Below are 16,678 nucleotides of genomic sequence, written 5' to 3' on the forward strand. Positions count from 1 at the left end.
GAAACACAATTATTATAATCTGAAAAGAAAGATAAAATAACAAATTATGTGATATTAAAACTTCAACTGTGATTAATTTTATGTAGCAATAATTCATTAACCAAATGAATCAAGACACCCACGTTCTCAAGGGCTACATTAGGCAACATTCCACTGGATCTGATGTTCATGATCAGTTACTAGCATTTCTAAACTTATTTACCTTTTTTTACTGTGTAAAATAAAATGTAAATAAAGTATACTAACTAAAAAAGAATGAATGTACTTTAAATACGATATAGAACTGCACATTACTGTTGTTTTCCTAATTCAAAACGAATTAAAATACATTTTCCTCTTTTAATACAGTTTTTAAAAAAATATTTCCTATTTCAGGAATAATAAAAGTATTCAATCCATAAAACAGTAAAATTAAGATAGTTCCTGTAAGATATTCATTATATAAAGATATTTGTACTTATTTTCAGTAGGCCATTAATGGTAGCCAAAAGAAAAAACAGATCTGTTCAATATACATAAATTATATTTACTATTTATACAACTAATGTATCTTAGATATAATATAAAAATTAGGCATTTCTATAAAATTATAGAAAACATGAAAGACATTTTATATTCCTTTCCTTTATAAAATTCATTTTAGTTCATACATAAAATTGATCAATTATTTTTATACAAAAATTTCTCCATATTGATGTATCACATTAAAAAAAAATCAAATCACCCTTTTTTTTTTGAATAGAACAAATTTTGTAAATTGGAAGTTTATTATTTAAATAGAATAGATTTTAAATTTAAAAACGAGATTTCATTTAAAAAAGTGGATCGTATAAATTCTAGCAATGAGCTATTAAAAACCATGTTGAAATTTTAATTTAGTTTTCATCAAGCAATAAATGAAAAAATAAATATTTAACTTTAAACCGATATATTAAAAAAAAACTATGTTGTATACAATAAAATAAATCAAATGTTCCTCACTTTAAAATAATGTCCTAGACTGTGTGGTTTTTCCTTTCTAGAAAATTCTTCAGTTATACAAACGACACGCATAAAGGTAAGCGATTTGACGAGACTTTGAGATGTCTCTTAATCGGCACGACGTTATAAGATTTACAAACAACTTTCTTACTTTTCTGTGTTTCTGATCGGTCGGTGATATTAGAGGAGTTTACTCGCTCAGACTCGAGCGACTCGTTTGAGGGATTTGGTACGAGTTTAAAAGAATTCAAAAAGAACTTAATTACTTTTCGGTGTTTCTGAATGAGTGTTACAATTGTTTACTCGCACTAACAACCCCCTCATGACTCAAGCTGTTTAAAATATAAATTTGAATTTTAAATATATACTTTAAAATAAAAATTAGAATCTAATTTCAATATGATTTTATTTATTTTTTACCTGCATTAAAATATTATTTAATAAAAACATTCGTTATCAGAATTGCTAATCTAGTTGAAAATTAACAAATTTGTTTTTTGAATAGTAATTTACAGAACTGAACTTTCGTTTTATACACCGATAATTATATTTTCAATTAGGAAAAGTAAGAAAGAAAATTTAATAAAGAGAATATTTTATGTTCTCTAAGACTGAAAACGGTATTATTTGATCAATTAAAATTGGTAAATATAAAATGTATTTGGTTATAAATTATTTTCTAGACATATTTTTTTTTTTTTTTTATTTTAATTGAATACCTGAGAATATATTATTCATAAAATACATTTTATTAAAACATTTGTGTTGAAGAAATTCGAAAATTTCAAATTCGCTTAGTATGGTTTTAGCAGTCGGTTGTTGAAAGATAAGTTAAATCCGTGCGTAAATATTTATTTGATTTACTGATAACCTTTTTTTTATTGTAATGGTACAGTTTTTAATTTATTTAATAATACATGTACTCGTGTACTATAACTTTTAAAATAATATAAAACGAGATTGATTTATTTCTTCCTTACAAAGCTGAACATTTGCTACTGTAAAACAGTTAAAAAGATAAAACGCGTGTCTGTCTATTGAGTCACGTCTGTCTATCTCCCACTTATTCGTTTCTCATTTTACCCTCTCCACTCTTTCTATATGTTTTTTATTGTAAGCTATAGTGGTATGTATTTTATTTGTTATAGCACGTACTCATTTTTGTCCTTGAACATTAACTAAACGGCATTTTTTGTTTTAAATATTACCATCAAAACAACACAGATTTTATTCTATACTCTTGACAATAGGATAAGATGTTTTTTTCTGTACTTATAAAAGTAAAATTAACAACTATACTTCAGCTGCCTTTCTTTTTTTGTTTTTATCCCTCTCACGATACAATATACACATACACACACACACACACACACACACACACAGAGAGAGAGAGAGAGAGAGAGAGAGAGAGAGAGAGAGAGAGAGAGAGAGAGAGAGAGAATGCTACCGTATTTTTATAAAAAAACTGTTCGCCTGGAAACAAATTGTAGCGTGTATACGTTTTTTTTTTTTGTCTTCAGTCATTTGACTGGTTTGATGCAGCTCTCCAAGATTCCCTATCTAGTGCTAGTCGTTTCATTTCAGTATACTCTCTACATCCTACATCCCCAACAATTTGTTTTACATACTCCAAACGTGGCCTGCCTACACAATTTTTCCCTTCTACCTGTCCTTCCAATATTAAAGCGACTATTCTAGGATGCCTTAGTATGTGGCCTATAAGTCTGTCTCTTCTTTTAACTATTTTTCCAAATGCTTCTTTCTTCATCTATTTGCCTCCTTCGCGTGAAAATAAACAAGAACAAAACAAAACTAATGAAATGTATTAGAAATAACAAAGATGGACCACTGAATGTGAAAATAGGAGGAAAAAATATTATGGAGGTAGAAGAATTTTGTTATTTGGGAAGTAGAATTACTAAAGATAGACGAGCAGGAGCGATATAAAATGCCGAATAGCACAAGCTAAACGAGCCTTCAGTAAGAAATATAATTTGTTTACATCAAAAATTAATTTAAATGTCAGGAAAAGATTTTTGAAAGTGTATGTTTGGAGTGTCGCTTTATATGGAAGTGAAACTTGGACGATCGGAGTATCTCAGAAGAAAAGATTAGAAGCTTTTGAAATGTTGTGCTATAGGAGAATGTTAAAAATCAGACGGGTGGATAAAGTGACAAATGAAGAGGTATTGCGGCAAATAGATGAAGAAAGAAGCATTTGGAAAAATATAGTTAAAAGAAGAGACAGACTTATAGGCCACATACTAAGGCATCCTGGAATAGTCGCTTTAATATTGGAAGGACAGGTAGAAGGGAAAAATTGTGTAGGCAGGCCACGTTTGGAATATGTAAAACAAGTTGTTAGGGATGTAGGATGTAGAGGGTATACTGAAATGAAACGACTAGCACTAGATAGGGAATCTTGGAGAGCTGCATCAAACCAGTCAAATGACTGAAGACAAAAAAAAACATCTAATCACCACTAGCCATGTACTAACGAATCAGGAGTTTCAGCTAGTGAACAGTACATTCCCGTGCTAAGCTAAGAGGATACAAACATACACACATCACACATACAAATGCCGTTTAGTAGGATAGAATTACCTGCGGCAATGGAGCTTTTAAGCGGTCCTCTGTGGCGCGAGTGGTAGCGTCTCGACCTTTCATCTGGAGGACCCGGGTTCGAATCCCGGTCAGACATGGTATTTTCCACACGCTATACATAAATTGTCATTCATCTCATTCTCTGAAGCAATACCTAAAGGTGGTCCCGGAGAATAAAAAAAAAATGTAGCTTTTTTATCGCTTTAGGTATTCCAGAGAATGGAACTTCGTGTATATATTTGTAAAAGTATTTTTGGAATAAATTTGAATTTGAAATTGAATATACAAATTATACATGTTATTTTCCAACACTGGAGGAATTTGACTCACCGCCTTCAGGGTGAGTCACACTGAAGGCGGTGAGTCAAATTCCTTTCAACTGGACCTTTGAATTTATAAAATTCTGAAAATTTGATTAGATTGTTTATAAATGCGGTGAATTTGATTAATAGCTTCCAGTGTGGGAGAATAACATATTTAATTTGTAAATTTAATGTTAATTAGACGAGATTAGCGAACAGAGTATAGTAGCATAGTAGGTTACATATGTCGAAAATGTAACTTCCTTTTTTACGACCATTTCTTGTAATCTATTTACCGTAAACATTGGTATTGAGTGATTTTTTTTTAATTTTTAGTTATCGTTTTGACCCTCTACCCCAGAACTTATCTGTGTTGTCACATATTCTGGGGAAGGTCTGAATAAGTAAATATTTTGATATTTCACCGATGTATTTGGTGTGTGCCGATATATACCGGAGAAAATCCATATTTGTCAGATATCGAGCTTTCACGGTAACATAAATTAATTGTAAACTAAAATTTTGTTTCATATAAATTTAGTTAAGAATAAGGTTAGATTTGCTTAAAGTTGAGTCGAACAGAAATCTTGAAGTGTGAATTAATCAAATAAATTACGGAAAATTTCAATCGACTTACTCGTAAACCTAACATTAACCTTGTTCTAAACCTAACATTAACCTTGTTCTAAACCTAACTATACTCGATTAAATTTCATTTAAACCAAGCGTTTTACTCCGCAAATAATGTATATTGTACATTTACCAAAACCCACATCGTAAACTAAACCTAAATTAATTTAACCTTAAGTGAATTTAATTTCATTGAAACCAATTTATTCAGTCCCAAAATAAAGTTTATTTACGCTTGTAATATTTCGAAATTTCGGTAAGGATGCTGCGTAACTTGCAAGGGACGTAACGTAACTCGATGGAAGGAAGGCGTTTCCCACGAATAATTTTAATAGTAACGAATAACTTTCTTTTACATAAGTTATATTTCAAATTTCATCAAAATCAGAGGCGAGACCGTAACTTATATAATTGCCAAATTTATTATTAAATGTGGACATAAAATATACAGGAACCAGAGACAGTTAAATTTAAATTTTGCATCTTTTTCATAAATAGAGCAATTTTCCTATAAATAATTTTATAAGCGCACCTTTTTAATTAGAATAGTTGATTTATTATACGTCACACAATGTCTAACAGTACAAACGCAAAGAAGAGTTACTAAATTACCTTTAACTTTCCCGTCTAGATAGCGCTACAGCTCTAGAAAGTATTGAAATCGGTCCGATTTCGGCATATGCGGTTTTCACCGGATCTTGACGTTTTGACGCCTAAGGAACCCAAAAAACCGAATGGAAATTGTCCTGTTGTTAATGTTCGTATAAACATGTGTTCGGTGTTGGCATATAAATCACCTTATATCTCCAGAACTACTGGACCGATTTAGACCAAACTTGGTCTGATTACTTCTTATGAGGCACATGCCATTAAATTTTCAACTTAAATGTTCAAAGGGATGAGGCTGTGAAGCAAGGTCAACCTCAGTCTCGAGATTTCGCCTAATTAAGGACATATTTTACTTAGGCGCATTTGTTAACGATTAAAAAATAATAATATTTGCAAAAAAACTTTTTTAAAATCGCATGCCCACCACAAAAATTGCTCTAATTTACTGCTATGTTGTGACGTCACAGGTGGGCGGTAGAATTAAATAAATGAATAATATTTAAAGTGTAAAAAGTAACTCGGTCTAACGGGGAAATTTTTTCTATGTAAGTTGTGAAATTACATTAGTTATATTATATATCATTTGGTAATTCTGAGCAATTATTCCCCCAACCTCAATTTTTCCCAGATTGCAATACGTTATATTGGAGGTCAACACGAAGACGAAAGAAGAGACATGATTTGCCCGAAAGTTCGTAGATAACGTGAATGAGCAGTTGAAGATAACAAAAAGGGCAATATTCGTGTTCGGTTATGAGATAAACAAATATATATATATATATATATATATATATATATATATAATAAATAAATTTAAAAGTATAACCAAACTTAACCTTCGCTCGCTAGTCAAAGTTAGCGAGCGGAGCGAGCGTAGGTTAAGTTTGGTTAAATTATATTCATAGTTATATTGGTAATGTTCAGGAAAACTTTTTCATTTTTATTTTATTATTTAATTATGGTAAATCATTTATTTACGTACGTCTACATTATATACAAAAACCGAAATTTTAAACAATGAAGTTTTTTTTAAGTCGGTTCAGAACCTCCAAAGTGAGATAAGAAAAAAATCATTTTTATGTTTTATAATTCACATCCGGTAGACTGAAAAATATATCATAACTAGTGTGTTAAGATAGGCTTGATTTATGACAAAAAAAGTCAAAATCCATTCTTTTAACAATCAGTTAGAAGAATAAATGAAATACATACACATACATAGATGTGCGCACGCAAACTCGCACAAAAATGCAAACAATCAAACAAAAATCAATAATAATTTGATGATTATGAAGAATTAATATAAAAGCAATAAAGGATTAGGACACACACACACACACACACACACACACAGTTTTAAAAAAATATACTGATTTAATAAATTATATTAAGCATACCACTCTTCCGATTACCGTGGCAGTGTGGTAGCGTCTCGGCGTTTCATCTGGAGGTCCCGGATTCGAATACCGGTGAGGTGTAACATTTTGCTTATGCTAAAAATTTCCATTTTTACATTCCTTTGTAAACTTGTACGGTGAATCATTCATCAGTTGTAGAAAAAAGAACTGATTCAATCGAATCTCATTGAATTTCAATTAAAATTTTATCTTCCCGGTAATGTATTATCTATTACATATACAATTATTTATTATATATACAGAGTGTATCACGAATTTTTTCCGGGACTTTCACAACCTATTCTACTCGCGAAGATAATGGAAAAAATTCATAATAAAAATTTGTCCTAAAATGCTTCGTTTGCGAGTTACGTCGGATTTCAGCTATCCCGGTGAAATAATGTCACTGAAATTTTTAAAACGTTAATTAAGGGACAAAATTAGTGAATCGTTTTGTTTTTGACCGGAAAAATCGAATAAAATATATCCCAGAACCGTATCTGCAGTAGTAGTAGAAATCTAGTGTGAAATTCAATAAATCGGGGTAAAACCCCTGTTTTTAATGTTAGATGTACAATAACTTTTAAACAAAACTTGTAGAGGATTTAATTCTAAACAAAATAGAAGAGCAAGTTGAATCAAACAAAGAAAACTTTTTCACGTCTCTTTCATTAGCCGTAAATCCCAAACGAAGTATTTTAGGACGAATGTTTAAATGAAATTTAAACGAGTAGATTATTTTCACGAGTAGAAAAGGTTATGAAAGGGCCCGGGAGAACTTTGTGATACAATCTGTGTAAATATATAGTAATTTTTATGAGGCTGTTATTCTTTCACGCAAAATCTACTCGTCCGATCGAGGTGATATTTTGTACTAAAATACGTTTTATAACCGAAAAGAATTTACGACTATTACCGTAACGAAATATTCCACTGTTTCATGACTGTAGTCGTTTAAATTGCTTGCGGTAACCACCGGATTATGTTCCTTTCCTATATTTAAATTTACCACGGCCAAACCGTTGATCGATCGAATTCTGACAGCATTTACAGTTTTTGAAATTAAATTTTCTACAAAAAAGGTCTCTCTCTATCTTTTGCGATACTATTTGGATTATCGGTAAATATACCTTAAAGGAGCGATGGTGTTCGTGTTCGATGTACATTCCTTTAGACTTGCCCTTTCGAATCCCGGTCAGGCATGGCATTTTCACACACGCTACAAATCATTCATCTCATCCTCTGAAGAATGCCTAACGGTGGATCCGGAGGTCTTTACATTCAAACACCTTCAGTTTTCAAATAAAGTCGGTTGCTTTATGCTCATGTAGAAACAACGTATATATGCATATTCCAGAGAGAAGAGCTGTAATTCTGTATGCAATTTCAGCGTTTAGATTATGATGTTTCAACATAATGTATCGAAAACTTTTTCGCAAAGAAAAAGAAAGAAAATTGGTCATTTTCTTGTGGTGTTTGTCGGATAACGCTATGAATCGTGCAGAGTACATTTTAACCCGTACGAAAGAGCTAAAAATAACGCTCAATTACAGTTATTTTTTTTAATAGCTTTCTTATGTTCGAAATCCTATTTAGATGACATTTAGTAACTGAAATCTGACAAACTTCCCGTTATCCAATCAAGATGAAATTTTGCACACACGTTTGGCATGAATGATAATATAATATACCATATTTAATATCGTTCTAAAACAAACATGTCGGACGTTTGTAAAAACATATTTATTTGTTTACTTACGGGTAACAAATCATATGTTTCGGTAACTAAGGGTGTGTTGTGGCAGCGAAACGATTTTGTTACGATTACAAAATGGATTTGTTACTACCAACTGTCGTTACTGATTTTTTACTGTAAGTTATCTGATTTTGTTACGACGACAAACCGATTTGTTGTAAGTAAATGAATTCTGTTACTATAACAAAATCATTTTTCTTCGTGTAGTGTAGATTCTCATGGGAACAAAAAGATGAAACTAGAGTACAAAACAAAAAAAAAAACTGCAACACACCGTAAAATACGGTTGGAGAAATAGCATGAAAAGCGAGCGAATGAAAGCGAAAAGGTAAAACGGGCGAGATTTGACGAGTTGATTTTTAGCGGGCGAAAGTTGAGTTTTTATTTTATTTTTTTACGCGCCCGCTACTAGAGTAAGAAAGAATGAGAAAAAATGATAAACCGATGTGAATGAATCGATAGCATTTGAACGAACAAGCGAAGGCGGGAGACCAAAAAGTAAAAATAAATAAATAAAAAAATGGTATTCTTTTAAAGAAATTTCTCTAAATAGTAGGAAATAATTTTTCAGTAACTGTAATATAATCAAAGTAATTTTCAATATTTGTAAAAAGAAATCCATTGCGGCTCATAAAATTTTACTGAAGAATTGGAATAGGTGTTCTGCGAGGATTAATAAAGGTAAAAAATGCGAACGAACGTAAATTAAAATTATAAAACTAAGTAATATTTTATGAGCGCAAATTTTTACAAATGTACAAATATTTTCTAGTTTTTGGAGCAATTACGTTTTAAAAGAAACCCATTTTACAATTAAAACATTTTTTTTTACGTAAATATATAAAAAATAAGATATAAACCCTTTTGGGGCATAACTATCTATATTCCTGCAGAAGTAATTTTTAAAATGTTATTAATATCTTTTTATGACAAATTTTACATACATGCGCGCGCGCGCACACACACACACATGTTAGGATTCAGGATGTAGCATATGTAAGCATTATTAGTGGTATATATTCCTTTTTTTTTCTGTTTAGCCTCCGGTAACTACCGTTTAGATAATTGTTCAGAGGATGAATGAGGATGATATGTATGAGTGTAAATGAAGTGTAGTCTTGTACAGTCTCAGTTCAACCACTCCTGAGATGTGCGGTTAATTGAAACCCGACCCCCAAAGAACACCGGTATCCACGATCTAGTATTCAAATTCGTGTAAAAATAACTGGCTTTACAAGGACTTGAACGCTGGAACTCTCGACTTCCAAATCAGCTTATTTGGGAAGACGCGTTCACCACTAGACCAACCCGGTGGGCTGGTATGTATTCCTGGTTGAAGTCTTTGTTACGTGTTATTTTATTCAGTTTTAATTAAAAAATCACTGTTAGCATTTACACTTAACATTGGCTAATATAATATAATTCTGGAAGAATATTTATATTGAAATAATTATTTTATACATATAATAAAATGTTTGTTTTTTAAAAGAATATTTATCCTTAAGAAATAACTGTGTGTGTGTGTGTGTGTGTGTGTGTGTGTGTGTGTGTGTGTGTGTGTGTGTGTGTGTGTGTGTGTGTGTGCGTGTGTCTCTATCTCACTGCGCGCGCGGGTGTGTTACATGATAATTAGATGTACAGTTAAACCTGAAAAATATTCGACATAATATTGATATTGATATTTTTATTTGATGATGTATTTTAACAGTTTGTTAGTTATAAAGTTTAAGTTTGTGCAAATATCTTTTTAATAGCATTTTCCATTATCCATCATAATCACTTTCTCCGTTACTTTTACTATAGTTTTATCGGTGCTTTCTTGATGAGTATTTAAAATCATAATCCGTACATAGTTATTCCTAAAACAATATTACCCTAAAATATGTAATTGGTTTTTAACTGCAAGATAAAAATTATTAAAAAAACCAGACTACTCCTGATTGTACACATCTACCTAGAATAAACAACAAAAAATAGTCGAGCGAGTTTTTGTTTATTTTATCGGCATTTTTTTCAGATACATTAGTATAGTCAGCGATATGAAATTTAATATTACTTTTATGCGTTATCTTGTACTCGGGAGTTACCACCTCATACAGCCTACACAGGCACCGGACTACATCAAATATAGAAATAATATTAAATTCCACATCGCTAACTTACTATATCATGAAAAAAAGCTTGTAAGAAAAGAAAGAAAAACAAATATTTTTAAAAAAATTTTAATTATGTAGTAAAGAATTTCTTCATTTGCGCGCGGGGATGTGCGTGCGTGCGAACTCTTGCATTACTGATAAAGACATATACACATATAGTTTTATCCAGCTGTAACATTAGATTTTATTAAATAATAGAAAGCTTTATCAACAACCCCTTGTAAATAAATTTGTACCTTCAAAACTAGATTGAACTAACATACAATCTAGTTTTGAAGGTACAAATTTATTTACTGTAATACATAATTTGTGCTAGATTTTAAAAAATTCAGATTATAATAAAAGCGAAGTGTTTAAAAAAAAATTAAATATAAATAAAATAAATGTAATAATTAAATTTTTTATAATAATAAATGCTTTAATAGAAAAACAATACTTCGATTGTCAATGATAAAAAATAAAACAATAATTTATAAAATTGTATCGTTAATACGCTGTCAGAGGTAATTATTTTTTTGTTTAATTTTATTGGGATAACGCATAAGTAAAAACAACTTGTCACTCTGACGACTGCGAAGACGGTGCGCGGAGAGGGGGGAGATGAAACAAATGCAGCAGGTGGCTAACTTCACTCTGATTGGCTACCCTCGGACAGTACTGGTCACGCGATGGTACAACAATTCAAATTCAACCGTAAATGTGCGTACGTGTGTGTGTATTGCGGTCGAATAACAAAGTTAATATCCCTAATATATTTCTTATATAGACGTTCGATATAAATTAAATTAAATCAAGATTTGTCGATCAGTTTATATCTCTATTATTACATTTTATTTAAAATAATAATTAATCTCCCTTAATTTTAATAATTTTTTTAAAAATATTACGATTAAATTTATCAGTTTTGTAAAGTAATTTACAAAAAAAAAGATTCTAATATTACATAATAACAGATAAAAATTTTCCAGTTTTATTTACAATTCGACCTCGTAATCTTTATTAATGCTATTCCTAACACATATTAATACCTAATACATTTTTATATTTATTTATTTGTATGGGCAATAGACCCACATTCAGTTCGTCACTTACTTTTATTTCAAATTTTAATAAAGCGTATAAAAAAGCCAATTCTGACCGAAATTTGAACATAGAACTTTCTGTCTACCTGTACTACCTACAATTCTGGTGTCTTTTGCCAATGTTTTACATTACTATTATTTTTGTTTTTACTTTTTATTCTCGTAAATAGAAGTTTAAAATTATAATTTATCACCGATAAATTTCAAGCATTTTAAAATACGAAATTTAATATTCCAGAAACGAATAAAAGTGAAATACAAAATACCGTAAGAATTTGGTACGAAATTATATACTTATTTAGAGAATACGATTATCAAAATAAGAGTCGCTCTTGGAAAGTAATAAAACATCACAATCACTATCATCACCCCGTCTCTTAAACCTCACTCTGTCCCAGACAGCGCGAAAATTCTGTAACATTCTCTCTCTCTCTCTCTCATTCTCTCTGTGGGTGCATGTGAGCGCGTTTTTACACATTAACCGTACTTTGCTTAACCCACGAGTACGGTACGTTTAGATTGTGCAAAAATTCTTTTTTCTATTTTATTTGGTTAATTATTTATCGGCCGATTAACCTAAAATTTATAAACAAGCGTGTAACTTTTGTTTATTTTTGGGGGATACTATGTAGCCGGTGTTAAATAGAAAATGCAGTACGTGATAAGAAAACAAAAATAATAACACTTATTTTAAGCTATATTAAAATAATATTAATATAAAGAAACTTACCTCGATTAATAATGAAGGTCATTAAACACCAAAACAAAATAAACAACGTATAAGAAATAGTTAAACAAGAATGACCGCAGACACGAGGATCCAAATTGAACTGCATATCACAGGCCATCTGTAATGTCGCTAGATTCCATAAGCTTTCGTTCTCTGCCACGCACGTTATTTCTCTGTCGCTTCAAACAACGTCCGAACAAATCTGCAAAATAAATTATGAAAATTGGCGCCCCAACTAAAATGTATTACCTACACTGTACTGTTTCTCCTCTCATAATAACAACCGACAGTATAGCATTAATGTTTTACAGATTTGAAAACTTTTAATTTTACAAAATAATAACTGTAATAAATAACTGTAATAATAATAATACTAAAATAATAACCAAATTTTCGCTTAAACCTATGTATACAAAGTTAACAAAGGAACGTAACCAACGTTAAACTGTAATGTTAAGGTTTTCAGTTATTTCCTTTTATTCGAACCCGGGACCTCCGGATAAAAGGCCCCGCAATTAGTCGAAAAATGTTTGAGATATGGATGTCCGAATAATCGACGTTTTAACAAACATTAATCTCAGATTATATTTAATTTGAATCACAATTTTGTAACAAGAAAATCTCTGATAATTCGAGTACTTAAACAAGCAATAGTTTATGTAAATTTTACGGATAAATAAAATATGTAAGTCCGGTTAACCAAGAGTCGGATGTATAAAATCAGTGATTATTTTACTAATTGTATTATAACAACATAAAAAAAATTAAAATAAACAAAAAAGTTATCAAGTATGATTTTTAAGTTTTTAACACTAATACATAATCGATAAATATCAAAGTTCATTGACCTTGTTGTCAAACAAAGAATTTAACACGATTTATTTTATTTATTTTTTTTTTATTTTTTTTTTTTTTTAATATATAAATATAAATAATAGTAAAATAATAATATGATTTATTATTAAATTTAAAAAAAAATAAATAATAAAAATTTTACGAAAAATATTAAAAATTATTTTTTTCATTCATCTTCCTTACTGGTTAGCTTGGAAGATATTCTATGTAAAAGTGTTGAATAACTCAAACGCAGTGATTTACCTGATGCCGATCTTGGCGGCCAAAGGGCCAGGGGGGAAGGAAAAGACAGGTAAATTGGCAACATAGCAGCACCTGTTGTAGTCACAATGTTAGAGCTGTGTTAATATAATACCACTCCGTATTAAGAATAGTATTAGAAGAGAAGAGAAGTAAGAGAGAGTGAGAGAGAGTGAGAGAGAGACCCTCTGTCTCGCTTCCTCTCCATCACTGATCCCCCTACCAACCCCTCTCTCAATTTCTCTCCATCGCCCTCGCACCCTCTCCCACCAAATCTCTCTCACACTACCCGCTCTGTCTCTCACTCGACCACTCTCTCTCCCAGTCACTCTCTCACTCTCCCCCTCCGTCAATCTCTCTCGCTGTATGCGGTGGGCTACTTAAACATGTTTGTATTTTTTCAATTTTCTCACTCAAAGTGCATTTTTACAAAAACTTTGTAATAAAAAAAATTGACCGTTAAGGTTTTTGCCGACGAGAAGAAAAGTTACAACGTCGTTTGTAGTAATAAAAAATTACGCGTGTAGAATTTTATTTCGAAAATACGAGTACACCGTTAAATTATGTTACTTCAATTGTTTTTAAATTTCATCGCTCCTTTGATCAGCTAAACAAACATAGTTTTTTTTGTAATTTATTTATTTCGCGTCGTTTATTATTGTACGTAATGAATTAAATGAACTGTAACCTATAAGGAATGCCGAAATTCGAAACCAGGATTTTCGGTATATCAGTCGGTTAATTTACCAACCGATCGATCTGAGGGTCATTAAAACTTTCTTAAAAATAGTATTCCTCTAAAAGAATGATCGACTATTTTGTGATTTTTTTTTTTTAATTTAGCTTAAAAAATATAAATTAAACACGGGAAATGTTAAATATAAAAATCTGTAATGAACTATTTGTTGTATATATCTCGTTGTACTGTTTACGAATAATTTCTGCTTTAAATATTATGTACGCATAATTATTAAGATGATACACGATTATACCGGGAGTCGAACTCATATTATAAAATATTGGTTGCCTTCTACAAACTCACTACCTATTTTTTTTTTCCTTTCTTACTTATATTATTAAATATATATATATGTTAAATAAAAACTACGCCGATAAATTTCTAAAAATATTTTTACAAATTTATTAAAACGATTATTTGTTACTTTCTTTCCTATCAAAAAATATTTTTTTTCAAATTTTTGTGTTATTCCCAAGACATTCATTTATGAATATTTAACGACATTAATTGAGATCGGTGAATAAACGGTAAGCTATTTAGGTGTCGAACCCAGGACTCCAGTAAATATATTCTTAAATATATTATTATATATTATTCTTATATATTATTTATTATATATTTATTTATATTTATTATATATTATTCTTAAATATATTCTCCGGTATATTCTTTATAACGATACAGATGCGAATTATTTTCTTAGCTTCATTCTCGTTACCCGACTTAAAACATAATATATTTAACACGAAATACATCTAATATATCACTCACGAAATACTCTTACAAACATATAACTTGTTTATTTTTTCGATACTGTTTAGCCGCTATTAAGAGATAAATAAACAAATTTATTATTATTAAATTTATTTTGTAAAATTAGACGAGAGTAAATTGGGTTCTAACATTTTTAATCTAATAAATAATTTGAATAACACATACACAGAATAAAACTGCCAATAATATTAAAAAAATAAATACAACTCACCTTAATCAGTAATAAGAAATATCTCAGTAAAAAGATGTAAATTGGATGACGTCAATATTAACTGGAAGCATTACGTATTCAGTCGGCTATCTACCGATAATTCCCGCCAATAACTAACCACAAAACAAAGCAACTCGGTGAATTTCTTTAGTTAGACTCATCTTCCCCCCACTACGGAATCGACGTCATCGAAAGACATCCGCTAGTTTAACAAAAAATTATAATGAAAAAAATATTATATCTAAAATTTGGTTCGCAAACTGTCATTCACCATCCATTACATGTCGTCTAATATTAAATTGTTTTTAAAATTGACTATCGGTCTTGCCCAACTTATAATTAGATAAAATATTAAAGAGAATAAATTTTCGCTTAAAACTATAAATGGACATATTACAACAACAGCCAACCGTACACAAAGGGGTTATAACGAGATTTTTACTTATTATTTAAATACGTATAATCAGTTTATATACGTAATCTAATCGTATATATGTCTATCGTATAATCGTAAAATATACGTATATATGTAATCAAGCTCAATATATAGTACATCCGGGCGATGATAACGTTCAACCGTTTTTCGCCCTCAAAAAAAAATATATATATATATACTACATGTAAATACGGACCCCCACGCGCGCGCACGTACAATTTTGTTATTAAATGTTACTATATTTTTTAAATATCATTCAGGAATTAAAAAAAAAATTGTATTATTAATCTTTTCTTTTTTAGATGTAACACGACCTACATGCTATTAGAGAAGAGGTAGCGCTGGCTACCTTACCTGCTAGACTAAAAGTTCCAGATTCGATCGATATCTGGAACTGCAGTTTTTTTTTTGAGAAGATGAACAAAAGATTTGCTTCTTTTTGAGAAGACGAACAGTCATCTTCTCAAAAAGAAAAATAACAGAACCGCATCTTTTACGATGTAAATTATAGAAACCACGAACAGTACGCAAGGAGGTAATGAATGATTAGTATTATCTCTAAATTTCACGGTTCGGCCCGTCTACAATATCCAAATCGAATGGGTGTGTAAGAGCGTACACACACCCGTAGATCTATTTATTAGTTCACTTTATTATACGTATAAAGCCTAATTTTATTTTATTTAGATCTTTTAAAATATATTTCGTCGTTTTTAACTAATACCTGGCTCTCAATGAACGAAACAGTTTAATCCAAAAATTATATTGAAAGTTCTTTGAGTGACGTGGAATTAAATTTTGTCGGATGTCGGATTTTTGTAATCTATTTTGTCACCTCCGTAATAGAACAACCGAATGATATACTGAGGGTTTTGGGTTCGATTCTTGGCTTGGACTTAAGCTCACATGTTTAATGCCTATCTGGGTATTGCCAGTTAAAAGAACGCTACTCGTAGTCTGAAGATCTAAGGTTTTTTCTCAGCTTGGAGAGGGTTTGCAGCAGCGTAATATGCTTATAATTAAAAAAAAAAAAAAAAAAAATTTATTCATAACGTTAAGACACTGTAGTTGATTGTTAGTTGCCGCACAGAATTACTTGCGTAATGCTTCTGTCTCAGATCGCTTATATTCATATAAATATTAGATACGGAATCGATTTATTCTTCCTACAGTTCA

At 30.5% G+C, this 16,678-nt stretch overlaps 1 long non-coding RNA gene across 1 annotated transcript in view; it reads right to left on the minus strand.

Moving 5' to 3' along the window:
- LOC142327788 (uncharacterized) overlaps positions 1 to 15,190 on the minus strand; it is a 68,099-nt gene extending 52,909 nt beyond the window's left edge. Inside the window, exons 1-2 of the long non-coding RNA XR_012757092.1 lie at positions 15,067 to 15,190; positions 12,248 to 12,449 (exon numbers count right to left, since the gene is read on the minus strand). This is a non-coding gene — a long non-coding RNA (uncharacterized LOC142327788). The remainder of the gene's footprint in view (positions 1 to 12,247; positions 12,450 to 15,066) is intronic.
- Positions 15,191 to 16,678: the final 1,488 nt, after the last annotated feature.

This window comes from Lycorma delicatula, chromosome 7 (genome assembly GCF_047948215.1).
Source record: "Lycorma delicatula isolate Av1 chromosome 7, ASM4794821v1, whole genome shotgun sequence".
Classification (NCBI taxonomy): domain Eukaryota; kingdom Metazoa; phylum Arthropoda; class Insecta; order Hemiptera; family Fulgoridae; genus Lycorma; species Lycorma delicatula.